General features: G+C 36.0%; 1 long non-coding RNA gene across 2 annotated transcripts in view; it reads left to right on the top strand.

Moving 5' to 3' along the window:
- Nucleotides 1-13,790, top strand: part of LOC148114907 (uncharacterized) — a 37,194-nt gene extending 23,404 nt beyond the window's left edge. The window contains exons 2-3 of one of the 2 annotated variants that reach the window (XR_015733369.1): nt 5,008-5,152; nt 12,296-13,790. This is a non-coding gene — a long non-coding RNA (uncharacterized LOC148114907). The remainder of the gene's footprint in view (nt 1-5,007; nt 5,153-12,295) is intronic. The other variant, XR_015733368.1, reaches the window with a different exon arrangement.
- Nucleotides 13,791-14,130: the final 340 nt, after the last annotated feature.

The following is a 14,130-nucleotide window of genomic DNA, read 5'->3' as shown; positions in this document are numbered from 1 at the left end:
GTCTTAACAGGTAGCTTTTTTTGCTTGCATTGAAATAGGTAGATACAAAATTTATAGTAACTTTTACCTCAACAGTGTTCTAATAAGTGTACAATTATAATAAAATTAGTATATGATAAAACTATGCAATTTATATTATCCTTCATACCAGTAACAAAGAAATAGTTATCAAATATGGAGGATTTAAAGGTGAAGGAAAAACAGATATCACTGTGGCAATGTGTGGCATTTCTTGAAGTAATACAATGAGACTAACTGATCAAATAAAGACTTCTGTCAGACCATTAAATTTAGGGTTTAAAGTTACCTACTGGTAGTTGTATCATGCCTGGGAGCAACACATTGGGTGAATATTTAGCTTAGTGACATATCTATTAAAGGATCAGAGGTAGTTGTAGACAAAGAAAGGTCATTTTCCACGAATTACAATGAGGGAAGCCCTCAGAATGTGGTAGAACAATAAATCACATTTAATGAAGAAGTCCTATAGAAGTAATTTATAGCAGGAAAATCAATAGAAAAAGAGAAAATATACTAGGAGAAAAGGTTGGGAAGTATATTCTGTGCCATATGAGTAATTCAGATACTCCACCATTTGGATAAAATGGTAAAATAGATTATTCTCATGTGAGGTTCTCATGTGCAGCTATTTCCCGATAATCAGAAACCTCAGGGAAACTATGGGTTTGTTAGAGAGGAATAATAAATAATAGTCGTAACTTATCAAGTCTGTTGAAAGAATTAGTGTTTTCCCAACTGTGCAAAGGGACAGCTTTAGAAGTGCACAATTATGAGAGATTGATTAGGATTGTGGATTAGGCATATGTTACAAGATTTGTCTTATACTGTAAATACTTCTTTTAAATTTCACATACATTAGAACATTGATAACAATAGAAAAGACTGGATATACATAATCCTATCTTTTAGAAGTTGATATCAAAACTACAAGATGAAATAATGTGATGTGCTTCTTTACTCATGACTTTAGGTTCAGCAATCAAGAATAATTTATACATGAAAGAAGTAATCACACCTACTATAACTAAAACTGATTACTATCTTCCAACCATAGAATATGGGGGACAAGTAAGATGTATTTTTATTTATTAACAGGGAATTGGGTTGGTTTTTAGAGAAGTTGGAAGTTGGAAGACAGTGATGTTTTGTATTATTAGCCTCCTTAGCTGTTCTGAACAATTTGGGAGGTCTGAGAGATAATGTTGAGAAGATTTCAAATTGACATACTGGAACATTTAATGAGATCCTGCGATAGCAATATTCCCCTGATAAAATAATGTGTGACAACATTTTTAACAGTGCTTTTAAAGCATTTAAATCTAGAAAAAAATGCTTGCTCTTGAATTTTGTCTTATAATTATTGTTCAATGCACTTTTCACCAGGCCCTCAAGAATATCGGTTATAAATGTCTATTGTTTATAAGTGGAGATTGATTCGGTATTAAAAGAAGGTTAGTAAAAGGCAGAGCAAATAAAACTGGAAGTAGCACAACTAAAGTCTATTAACACTGTTGCCCCAGGGACTTCTAAAAATGGTATACAATATTTGTCTAGCAAAATCCCTCCCCCCTTAAATCTGAACCTGAACTTGGAGTGAGTGAATTGGAAGTTGAAAATATTTCACAATACATCTGGTTCTCAGTAAATACATTCCTAGTTGTTAGCATTTGGTAAATTTCCAGTTAAAATTTATCCTTGCTGAGTTCTTCTAGAATTCTTATCCATTTCAAGGCACTGTCTAATTTGGTAGAGACGGATAACAATCAATTACTGGTGCAGTTCTATGTATGTGTACTCAAATGATAGCTCTACAGGCTTTATTTCTAATTAGTGTATATAGTATTTAAATTATAAGTAGGCTCAAACTAAACCACACATTAAAGAATATTTGTTTTTGCTAAAACTGTGATCAAATTGGATTTAGCAGGTCTCAGAATACCTGCAAATGGGAAATTAAGACAGCTTTCATTCTTCATGTCAAATAGTTCTGAATACTATTTACAGTTTTCCTAAATAAAGGTTTATCTTTACAATAAAAGCAGAAAACATTTTGTCTGACATTTTAACTCATTATTTTCTACCTAAAAACATATGTATTCTTTTATGTATAATAATGTAGATCTTTTGTATTTCTTTTATGAAATCTATATTTTTTTCTCTACAGACACAGAATACAAGTCCTTCTGTGTAGGTCTACAACACGTTGTTTTTCCCAGTTATGTCTTACATCTTTGTTAAATCTTTTGCTACTCAGCAGCCTCAACCATCTTTCCTTCCTTATATACAACCATAGTTCTCTAAGTATTAAAGATAAAAATAAGTTTTACATACTGTAAAACAATAAAAATATCTAGGCCCTTTCTTCATGTACCTTATAGTTGTTGCTTCTTTAACAGATGCATGATGAGTCAATTCCTTGTTACTGGATGGGGGATGGAACAAGGGATTGCAAGACTGGCTGGGAAACTGTCACAGAACATTGAAAAAGAAGATCATGTGACTGCAGCAGCAGTACAGCAACAGCTGGGAGCACTGATGCAGCAACAACTTCCTCAAATTTCATTCCCTTGAGAATAATTGATTCCAGATAATATTTACATTTTTTTTTTTGCTGTTATAATAGTCTGTCTTCATCATGGTAACATATAGCATATATTTATTCTACTGTGGTTTGCCCTGTTGATCTACATAACTATACTTATAGAAGAATTACTTCAAATAGCAAATCTGGGAAAATAGCATTCTTTACAGAAAATAGCATTCTTTATGCCAGAAGTCAACATGTTACTGTGACATACATATAAACCAGACTCAGGAGTAAAATGAATTTTCATTTCAAGCCAGAAGTTAAGGAGTATCCTTTTGAATAGCTTCTCAGTTTTTTTAAAAAAAGTTTTATCCAAAGATAAAAAGAATTATAGAGAATGATTGTAGCCCAATTATTTTCTTTTTGTGGACATTTTCTATTTTCATGGAACATGAAAAAAGACAGCATTCGGAAACATCAGTCCAAAATGTAAATATAACGAGTTGAGATATGTAGATCTGATGACCCATGAATCTCCACCGATTTTAACATGTTATCCTGAACTGTTCTACGTCCTCACAGAGTGGAGCTGTATGTAAAAAGGTCCCTTCCAGTTATCATAAAGCCCACAGCATTTAGGATGAAACAATTCCAAAAATAAGAACAATCAGTCAGCATTCTGACATGAGCCAAAACAAATTGGGATTAATGCAACCAATATAATTATTGGAAAATATGGTTAGATAATTAAGTTCCAGTCAATAAGTTATGATGCTACATTACTCAAGCATGAAAGCCTTTTGTGATTAAGGTAACTACTGTGCCAAATAAATATTATAGATTTTTGTATAACAATAAAATATTATTTATTAAAATAGCACATTAAAGTGATCTGGTTATAACCAAAACACATATATTTAACAAAATGGTCCATATTAGTCTACTAGAAATGCTGAGTAAACAGCTCAGTTCAGTTTCCTCTACATTATCAGAAGTAAAGCTTGCTATTTCTTCCTTTAGTAGAAGATACTGAACTGGTTTCTCCTATTTATTATCAATACTTCTATCTCATCTGAATTAAGCTTCAGCATGTCCCCCTTTACTAATTTCAGACGCTGATTTCTCCTCTTGTCCCTAGCAATCCAATGGGTGGACCAAGAGTTATGGACACTATGATCCCAGGACATCCAAAGGGCATCTAGCTGAAGAAAGTCAAAAAAATACATATAACAAGGCTGATAAAACAGAAATTGTATCATGTGAAGCCATAATAACCATCTGACAAAACCAAAATAATTAGCTGGGAACTAGAATATATGGAAATATTAATCTTAATGTAATCAACAATATTTTATTAATCACTCCTATAAAGTTATTAGCAATGTTATTTATAGTCTTCATCTCATTCACTTTAAAAAGTTATTATTTCCATTCTGTAATATATGTAACAACACTTGGACATTTCACAAGAACTATCATGTTCCAAAACTGGAATGAGGCATGAATTATTTAATCCAAGATTCAGCTACAGTTTCAAATAAGGTCTCCTCATTTTGAATCTAAAACTGACAACTCTGGGAAATACTAACTTTAATACAGATTTTTTTTTTTAAAGAGCTAATTAATCAGGGAATATTGATCAACAAGAGAGATTATATGATCTTTTTTACTGAAATAATATTTTGAGTTCCCCATGGCAAATATTCATATACGGTAATTCCATAAAAGAGTTGAAGAAAATATGCTCTTGGAAACAAGATTATACATTTTAATCTCTAAAGCAAATATATGTTGCAACAAATTACAAAATGTTTCCAAATTAAAAAAACTCTCTTGAACATCCAAATGTGTTCATCTCCTGAGCAAGACGGAGGTGAAGAACATATATTTCTTCCCAAATTTGAAACTCTAGAGACAATAAGATGTGAAAAGATAATAGTGAAGGAGGCCAGGGAAGAAAAGTATTACTGGTCTCCATCCAAACAATGTGGAAGTAATTGAAACTTACAATTTTTATAGTAACAGCAGATATAAAAGAGCAGAACAGAGGAAAGCCACAGAGTTCTAAACACTAGGATCCATGGACACATTTCATTCATAAAGCTGAAATAGTTCTCATTTTCCAGTGTTTTTTTGATGTTCTTATAACTGTTTCTTATAGATGTAATTGATCTGTAATGAATTTCCTATTGATATTAGATCATCTGGGTTACATTTTTGTTACATTTCTACCTCTATTTAGAAAAGATTAGTCAGATTCATCATATAGCTATTCAATTTTCTTTGAACAAATAACTCATTAGTAAAATCATCCAGCTCCTTTATAACATCTATGCCTTATGCTGAACAAAACTGATTCTTAGCATTGCCAGAAGAATTAAAATAAATTAAAACCACAGTAATTATAGAATACAAAAGTTCTGCATTACGTCTTATTTGCTTTCCCTCTGTCCCCAAAGATCAGCAGCTACATCTCATGAGCCAGATGAAGGAGGAACAATTGACTTTTGCCAATAACCTCTTTGGATGACCCTTCTTTCTTGATAAAGAGCCATGGAGCATGATGATACTGTTCCCTATCCTCCCAATACATACAAATTGAAGGTATGTATACTAAAGAAAGTATTACTATAAATAAGCTGTATCTAGCTCAACATCGATTGATATATCAATAAACCAAACTTATAAAGGGATATTAGAAAACTTCCTTCATGCGTCAATGAGCTTTTTGGGAAAAGAAGATTAAAAAAGCTGTTATACTGGCACAATAGCAATATAAAACAGTATGTGTTGAGATCAAAGCATTATCTTTACAAGCAACCCCGACATGGTCTATGAAATATGTTCTGAGCTTGAATAACCCCGAGTCTAAGCTTTTTATTATATACAGTATGTGCATGTGTCTTGAAAGAAATGAAAGGTAAACATAAAGGTGTCCCTGCAGATTTCACTCTGCTAATCATAGCCGACTTTAGGGGGCGGTGCTTATCTCCATTTCTTTAAGTCATTGAGCCAGCACTTTTCCATGGTCATGTGCTCAGCATGACATCATGCTGCAGTGCAAAGCATATGACAAAACACAGAACACTATTTTCTTTCCACCAAGGTGGTTTTATCTACTTGCATTTACATACTTTCAAACTGCTAGGCTGGCAAGACCTGAGGCAAGTGACAGGGGCACACTCTGTCACACTGCCGAAATATAGATCTTCTCCAGCATCTGAGCCATCTTGAAGGAAATAAGATAATCTTTTTGTTACCATCCCAAAGTGTAATTCTGTTAAGAAGTGACTCTAAATACTGAGTCCTTGCTGGGCAATATGTGCACAATGTTTTCTGTTTCTGGTGCTTCACAAATACATTCTCTCTCCCAAAATATGGTATTTGATGGATTTATCTATATTTAAGCATAGAATCCAGCTGCTGGAATCTTGCTACCCCATGGTACTGAATCAGATCTACTGGCAGGTATTTTTTTTTCTTTGAAAATACATTTTATTCTTGGTCAGCCAATTCAACAACCTGATAGAGTTCACAATTCTGCACCATACAGTGCAATTTTTGCCTTGTGGACATTTAAAATGGAGTTCACAGTGCTTGGGTGGTTTTAACTAAGTAATTTAGTTAGCATTTTAGAACTTGTTGTGGCATTTACTGAACTTTGAAGAGGTTTGCTCAAGTATCCATTAAAAATACCCATAAATATGGGAATGAGTCTTTTTCTTTAGGCTCCCTATCCAAATGCCAGATGTCTTTGGCCCATCTTTTTCCAAAAAACACACTTTGAATTTAGGAGTTTTTTTAATGTTCAAAGAAATAGAGGCACAATAGGTGCCAAATTTTCCTATCAATCTTCTCAGTCCTACTTGGGAGTACATCATCAGAACAAGAATGCTGATAACTCTATTGTAGCTTTGACATGTGAAGATCAGTATAATGGAGGAATCCTGAGATGTCATTGACATAAAAGTAAAACAACATTCTGGCCAAGATGCATCTTTGACCAACATCTTTATAAGTGGGTATTCTTTAGCCTAATGAAAAGAAGGGTTGGGGGAACATGGTAACTGTCTTCCAGTGCTTGAGGGGCCATCACAGACTGACTTATTCTCTAAGGCACCAGAGAGCAGGACAATAAGTAAGGGTAAAAGTTTGTTAAACAGAGATCCAACCTAGAAGCAAAGATAAAGTTCCTGACAGTGAGAACATTTAATGGAATACCTTGCTTCCTAGAGTTGTGGGTGCTCCATCACGGGTGGTTTTCAAAAATAGACTGGACAACCATTTGACTGAGATATATAAAGCTCCTGCCTTCAGCAGGGATTGGACTAGAAGACTTCCAAAGTCTCTTCCAACCTATGATTCTGTGTTCTATGTATTTATTTATTAAATTTATGCAGCCTGTTTCATGAATAAGACTCTGAGCAGGATACAATAAAAACAGAACAATTAAACTCATTTTCAATCATCATTAAAGCAATAATCTTTTTAAAAATAAAACATACATATAAGACCATGGGAGAGTGTTTTAAAAATTCAGAGTAGAAGTATCTTGCGGGCTACTAAGTCTTTGATATTAACTATTTATTTAGGTAACACCACTAATAGGTAAAGTTAGGACACTTCCAGAGTTGCAGCATATTAGTAGTTCAAATAGCTATTCCACCTTTCCTTCCTTTAGATATTTTCCAATAAGAATTTTTTTAAAAAAATAAATAAACAGAAAATTTGGAAAGATTGCAATTACATTGATTACATCAATGTAATTGCTATGTTAAAACATCCCAGCATAACAGTAGCTTAGTAATCAAATAGCCTGAAGTGTAGATTCAAGACAGGAGAATATGCTGCATTAGGACAAGTTTATTTTGGTTTGAAATGGGGTGTGGCAGAAAAAAGTCATTTTTTTATTTGCAGCAGGTGAATCTATAGCAAGAGGAAGGGTGAGATTCAAACAAACATTGAATAAGTGTTATATAAACTAGAGCAAAACTTACACTAATAACTTACTAATAAGTAATATACACATTTGACTTATCTTTAAGAATTTATGAAGTTCAGCAATAGAATTATCTGAAACCTTTTTAAAACAGAACAAGTCAACATAGTCTTATGAAAATAACACAAAGCACATTTAAAGATATAAGAAGCCCAACACAAAGTGAAATATTTCATTATGCAATGGAAATGGAAAAAATGGTATACATTCTTAGCAATTTCCAGGAATGCAAAAAGTGGGTTCAGGAGGCAGGGTGTATGCCATTAAAGTCAGGACATATGATTTAATTATGGAGACACGCTCCATCAACAAAAGTGAATAAGCTATTTTAAAAAGTAAACATACAAATTATTTCTGTGTTAAATAAATAAAATAGGAACTATTTGTGATCAAGTCAGGATAGGCTTGCTTTGGAAATGATCCAATTCCTGGTGACTTCAAGGATATAGAATGCATCAAGAATATACTAGCTGCAGAGGTGCACTTCTCAGAAATCTCATCACAAATTTTAGGTTCTACTCTTAACCCCTCTACTAAGATATCAACTTTTAGTATATTAGAAATATATTTGTGGTTATATAGAATATATTAAAAGTATGGCAGCAACTAAAGTTATTACATAGAATATATTAAAAAATATGATACCAACTAAATAAGGTGGAGAAGGTATAACCCTACAGAGGTTGCTTATTGCAGCAGTCCCCAACCTTTATGGCTTGGTGACCCAATTGTGGGGGGGGAAGAGAACCAGCCTGTGCAAGAGGAGAACCAACATGCATGCATGCGCTGGGCCACCGCTTGTGCAAGTTGAGCTGCGTGCGTGCTGGCCCGCTGTTCACACAAGTTGAGTTACATGCACACATGCATGTGCCAGTCAGCTGCTCATTAAGCCCCGGTTCCAAACAAGTCACACTTCAGTAGTAGGCCATGAATTGGGGACCCTTGTCTTATTGCAAGTTCCAATATCTCTTCCTTTTGGTTAAACTGGTAGACAATGCTAAAACTGTAATTGTCCAGAATCAAGCATTTAAGCCCACTATCTCGGTCAGCATCAGTCACAAGGGCTTATTCAAAAATTTTACTGATATCTCCAGTATTTGGCCCAACTCTGACTCATTTCATGAATCATATTTTTTAAAATAAAAACCAAAATTTGCAATATTTCAACCATATTGCAAATTTTGGTTTTTATTTAAAAAATATGATACTGTTCTGCCCCGTATTTCCAAGGATATTGACACACACCAATGGTCCTTATCAAATTTATTAAGTAGCAAGAATAAACAAGACCGGCAAAGGTTGGCAACCAGCCCAGAAAACAAGATATGATAAACCAAAATACTCTGATAATAAAATATGAATTGTTTCCAGCAAGAAAGCACTAGCTGCATGTGACTTAAATAGGCTAAGGGAGTGGCCAATTATCCTCAAGCCCTACTTCAAGTAGACCTCCTCCTCCTGAGTAGCCACTCCTGCCTTTTGGCAGCCCTGCGTGCTCGAGCATTGAGGAGAGGCTCCTCCACTTCGCTCTCTCCACTTGAAAGAACCTCTGGAGGTTCTGAAGGCCCTGGCTGAGTCTCTGCCTCTGGCACCACATCCTCTTCAGCCTCCACACTGTCCAACGCGAGTGCTGGCTATGCAGGCTGCTGGCGCGATACCACACCAGCCTCCTCTTTGTCGGGATCAGCCACAATCTGCGCAGGCCGCTGGCGGGCCACGACAGATACATGAGTCAGAGTTTTAATCAGGGGTGAAATCCAGCAGGTTCTGACAGGTTCTGGAGAACCTGTAGCGGAAATGTTGAGCAGTTCAGGGAATCAGTAGCGGAAATTTTGAGTAGTTCGGAGAACCAGCAAATACTACGTCTGGCTAGCCCCAGAGTGGGGTGGGAATGGAGATTTTGCAATGTCCTTCCCCCAGGAGTGGGGAGGGAATGGGGATTTTGCAGTATCCTTCCCCTGCCATGCCCACCAAGCCACGCCCACCAAGCCACACCACACCCACCAAGCCATGCCAACAGAACCTGTAATAAAAAAATTTCAATTCCACCATTGATTTTAATGCAAAATTTGCATTAAATAATGTTTCTAGCAGAAGCATATTTTAAAATGGAGAACCAGGAAATGAACTGTTAGCCAAGAAATGCTTTTTTAAAGTTTACTTTAATCTCACTGAGTTGTGAGGATTACTGTGAGGTACAGATGCCTACCTGGTGACTATATTCTAAAACCGACCATTATTTCTACTTGTTACTTTCTCTTATTGTTTTAAAATTATTCCTATGTGTGTATTTTTCCAAATTTGTAAAGATTCCCTGAGAAATTGAATGATATTTCTAGTGACAAATCAACCAAGATAATAGGCTACTGAGCTTTAAATAAATGGACTAAATAAAAAATAACTACTTATAAACTGTAAATTGCTGAATATTAATTAAACTGTATTTGCTGTAGCATCATTAAGTAGATGAATTAAATATCTCATTCTCCTGATTGCTGATTAACAATTTACATCAAAGTATAGTTTTTTCTTTGCCACTGTAAATTTATGTAGAAGTCAGAAAGTAGAAAGGATGCATCTTCAGAGAGAAATTCAGAATGTCAGAGTCATCCAATTATGACATGAGGGAATAAGTATGAATTGTAACAGGCTTTCTGACTAATATTTCATCAAAAAAGCATACAGGAAGTCAGGCAAAGTCAGGAAGGACACTGCCCTGGTGCTTCCTTTCTATCACTTCAAAAATATCAACTCATAGACCTATTCAAGGAGTCCTTTGGCCAGACCATGAATTAGCACTTGGCCTTTGCCTTGTATTATGTTGCTGAAAAACAGAAAGAACAAGTGTAGTCTAATAATAATCATAGCAAACCATTGGTCTGGTTAGAAAGCATTTCATGAATGGTTGTATCTGGGGAATTCAAAACTGAAGTGTTTTGAATGTGAATTTTCAATATTGATGGTACGAAGCACAAACCATTCCAAGGTCTCACACACACATTTGTTTTTAGTCAAATCATACTAGCAGGTCGACTATTTCTACAGAAATGAAGTGGAACCACTGATCCATCACAGCCATATGTAGCCCATTTGACTGACAGCCAGGAGACTTGCATCAGCTTCATCCCTAAAGACCTTGTTATTCAAAACAAAAGATCAAACTGCATGAGTAACCTGCAACATTTGTTAACCCTATGAAAACTAGTATGAACTCCTGAGCTAATCCAGACAATATAGCCTCAAAACAAACATTTTAGCCATTCAGCTTGAAGGTTCCCAACATTAATACCTATAACCAGATTAATCAACCAAGTCTGCTTCCTCATATATTACCAAATTGGGATGATCTATGTTTTGAGCCAAACTGGTACTACAAAGGAGCTTCTTTGAGAGATTAGAAACATTTTCATAATTTGACCAAATTATATCTTTTAAATGTTTAGCCTCCTTTTCTCTGTAATAATCATAGCTACCATTTCACAAAGAGGCTAAACTGGGTTTAGATCCCCTCTCCCAGATGTTTTTAAAAAAATAGTAATAACATCTGTGTTGAGAGTTTTCAATTTATTTAAATATGTACTTTGGAAATATTGCATGCATATATTGTCACTGTATCTATATCACAGAAGTGGTGGGTAGAATAGTCATTTAATATTCAATCCTTTTAATGTATAGCTTTCTACAGTCTTTTTTTAGTGTGCTATTCTAATTGGTTTGATCCAGCAAGCCTCTTTTTACATTCTTTTTTACTTAATTTAAGAAGCGAAACAGTTTTTCCTGTTTCTCACATCAGAGCCATCTGGAAATATCTCTGGCTCCATGGTTCAGTTTCAACTGTTTCTAGGAAGTTTGTCTCAATAGCATTGTGATTGCTTATCTGCATAGTATAAGAAACTCAAGTAGAGACAATAATTCTAAATATAATGCAATAGACAGACAATTGCTAAAGGTAACTTCCCTTTAATCATGCAAATCAGAACTACCTTAAGATCTTTTTTAAAAATAATTGGGTTCTACTAAACTGACAAGTTGCAAAAAAAATAATGAAGGAACATGTTGCCATCTCTACTTGCTGTGGCAAACTTACTCAGATTTAGGAAGAACAAAGGTCTATTTTACAATTTACTTGTATTGTTTGATTTGTTTTTTTAGTGGCTCTCTCCTCCTCCTCCTCTTCCTGTCTTCCAAGTTCTGATTCTACTGAATCAGAATCATAGTTAGCAAGCAGCTTACACGGCTAATGATTCTTCACCAGGCAGTTTAATTAAGTTATTTTTTTTAAAAAGGAATATACAGAGTGAAGGTTTGACAAGGTATTGCTATAAAATATAATTTGATATAAGAACCCCTAAAAGATCTTGCATTCTACCCCCGAAGTCATTTCCCCATGGAAAGAACAATAATAGGAGCTTCCCGGATGGCAGATTTTACTGCTGGTAAAAATAAATAGGAACAATATCATATGTTTTAGGGGAGGGGGGGTGTTTGTCTCCCAGAAAGATTGCTTTGAGTTGTGGTTGTGGTCTGTTCCTCCTTCCCATTTTTTTCTTGTATGAGTGAAAAATCTCAGAACTAATAGAGTCCTACTGAAAAATACAGATTAAAATGGTCCGCAGACCATCATTATCTAGAAATCATGGGATAACCTTTTGGCGAAAGTATTTATGAATAAACATTTCTGTCAGAAACATCCACTGTCTTCTCATGCTCTGAAACCAAGGAACTTTCTGTTCTTCTCTCCCCTGCAGCCTCCTCTCAATCGGCTCCTGCTCTCCCTGCCTGCCTGCCTATCATCTTGCTGTAATTGTTTCCAGATTTGTGTGGGAGGTCAGGGCCTGGGAGTGCTGCTTCATGCCAAGTTTATAAACAGAGCAGTGTTTCCAGATGGCCACTGGCTCCAGCCTGGCGAGCAGGTTGATTGGGACCAGAATAACAACAGGTGGAGGACAGACAATGAATTCCTTAACACTTATTTTATTCTTTCGGGTCTCCTTCCTCTCCCCCCCTGCACACAGACACAATTCAACAGTCACCGCAGTTATTACCAGCCTCACCAACAAGCTCAAATATATATTAGCCAGGAGAGGGAATGGAGCATTTGAGGAAAACAAGCAACTTCATATGTAGAAATTAAATAAAGGAAGATGGAGATGAAGTCTTACTTATTTTACTGCCACAAATCACTTCTTGCTGCTTTTTATTAAAACTGACAGAACAGTTTGGCTAAAGGTGTGAAGAGGGAGCCTAACTTCAAATATGTGAAACACACCACACATGCACACGTCTGATGACATACTCAGATACATGATGCTTCTTTAGCAAACACCTTCCATTCATTAACATATTCTGCTCAGAAATATCTTTATGTATGGGAATCTAGTATTTTCTTAACACTGCTATTTCTTCCACGTCGATAAATTGGAGCTTTAAGTAATGTGCACAGAAGTTTCTTGCATACTCCAATGGTCTCCTGAATGTTGAGTCAGAGGCAGAACAGACAGACCATCAGCCTGAGGAGCCAGCAGGCAATCAGACACCTGCAGCAGCTCCAGGAGACGATGGGCAGATCTGCACTTTTTCCTGGGCCCATTGCCAGTATGGGCCCCTCACCACTTCCTGAGTGCAAGAATGGATGACATCATTCTCCTACTCCCAACCCATTACAAATGTACTCCACACCATGTTTTCCAGCTTAAATTCAAAACTGCTGTTTTCTGGCCAAAGCCCTTTAGAGCGGATGATGTCTAGTGCTTTGTCCATTCTTACAACAGACTCATGCTCCCCTCCACCAGCAGCTGGTGTCTGCCCTAGACAACCATTTGATCCTGGGCTACCAGGCTGCTGCTAAGCGCTCTGCTCATCAGTAGCTGCTGGCACGTGTGTGTTTATAATATTGCCACTGTCAGTTAATTATCCTTAGTATTAGAAGCTTATTCTGCTTTCCACCTTTCTCTCTCCCAATAGGAAACCTTTCATTTCTGTCAAGGCTAGATGAACCACGGTCCCGAGGCTTTCCTACTTCTGCCCATAGTAAAGCAAAGCTTCCTTCTTTTCACTTTTATTTTATAAAACATATCTACATTGCAAAGTAAGAGTATTGCTATTTTGCTTCCATGAAATTGACCATTTTTTCCTTATTATAAAATTTATATGGACTACAGAGGACGTTTGGTAGCAAAGAACCTGTTACTTTGTTTATTGTATAAACTCAACGGTGCCACAATAAAGAGAAAAAGACCAAAAGGGTATGTTTAGTGTAAACAGAAATAATGTGGAAAAGTGGTTGCAGTTATCCATCTGTGCAAACATCTAGGGGGAAAAAGAAAGAGACAGGGACTAATGAGTGACAATATCTAAAAGAGCAAAGCTGGTACTTGCAGACAATCTGGCCAGTGCTGCTTGCTTTCCCTGCAAGGGTGGAAGGATAAGAAGCAAGAATTAACCACTCAGGTCTTGTGATGGCCACAGTCTATAGCACTGGTGTCAAATTTGCAGTGTCACGTTGCTGTTACGTGATGTTTCATGATGTTTTTCCCATTCACAGAGCTGGGGTGGACATGACCTGCGTGTGACGCATCCAGCC

This window comes from Pantherophis guttatus, chromosome 3, assembly GCF_059756535.1.
Source record: "Pantherophis guttatus breed Tessera chromosome 3, ASM5975653v1, whole genome shotgun sequence".
Taxonomy (NCBI): Eukaryota; Metazoa; Chordata; class Lepidosauria; order Squamata; family Colubridae; genus Pantherophis; species Pantherophis guttatus.
The sequence above is the reverse complement of the archived record's forward strand: the minus strand, read 5'-3'. Positions and strand labels throughout refer to the sequence as shown.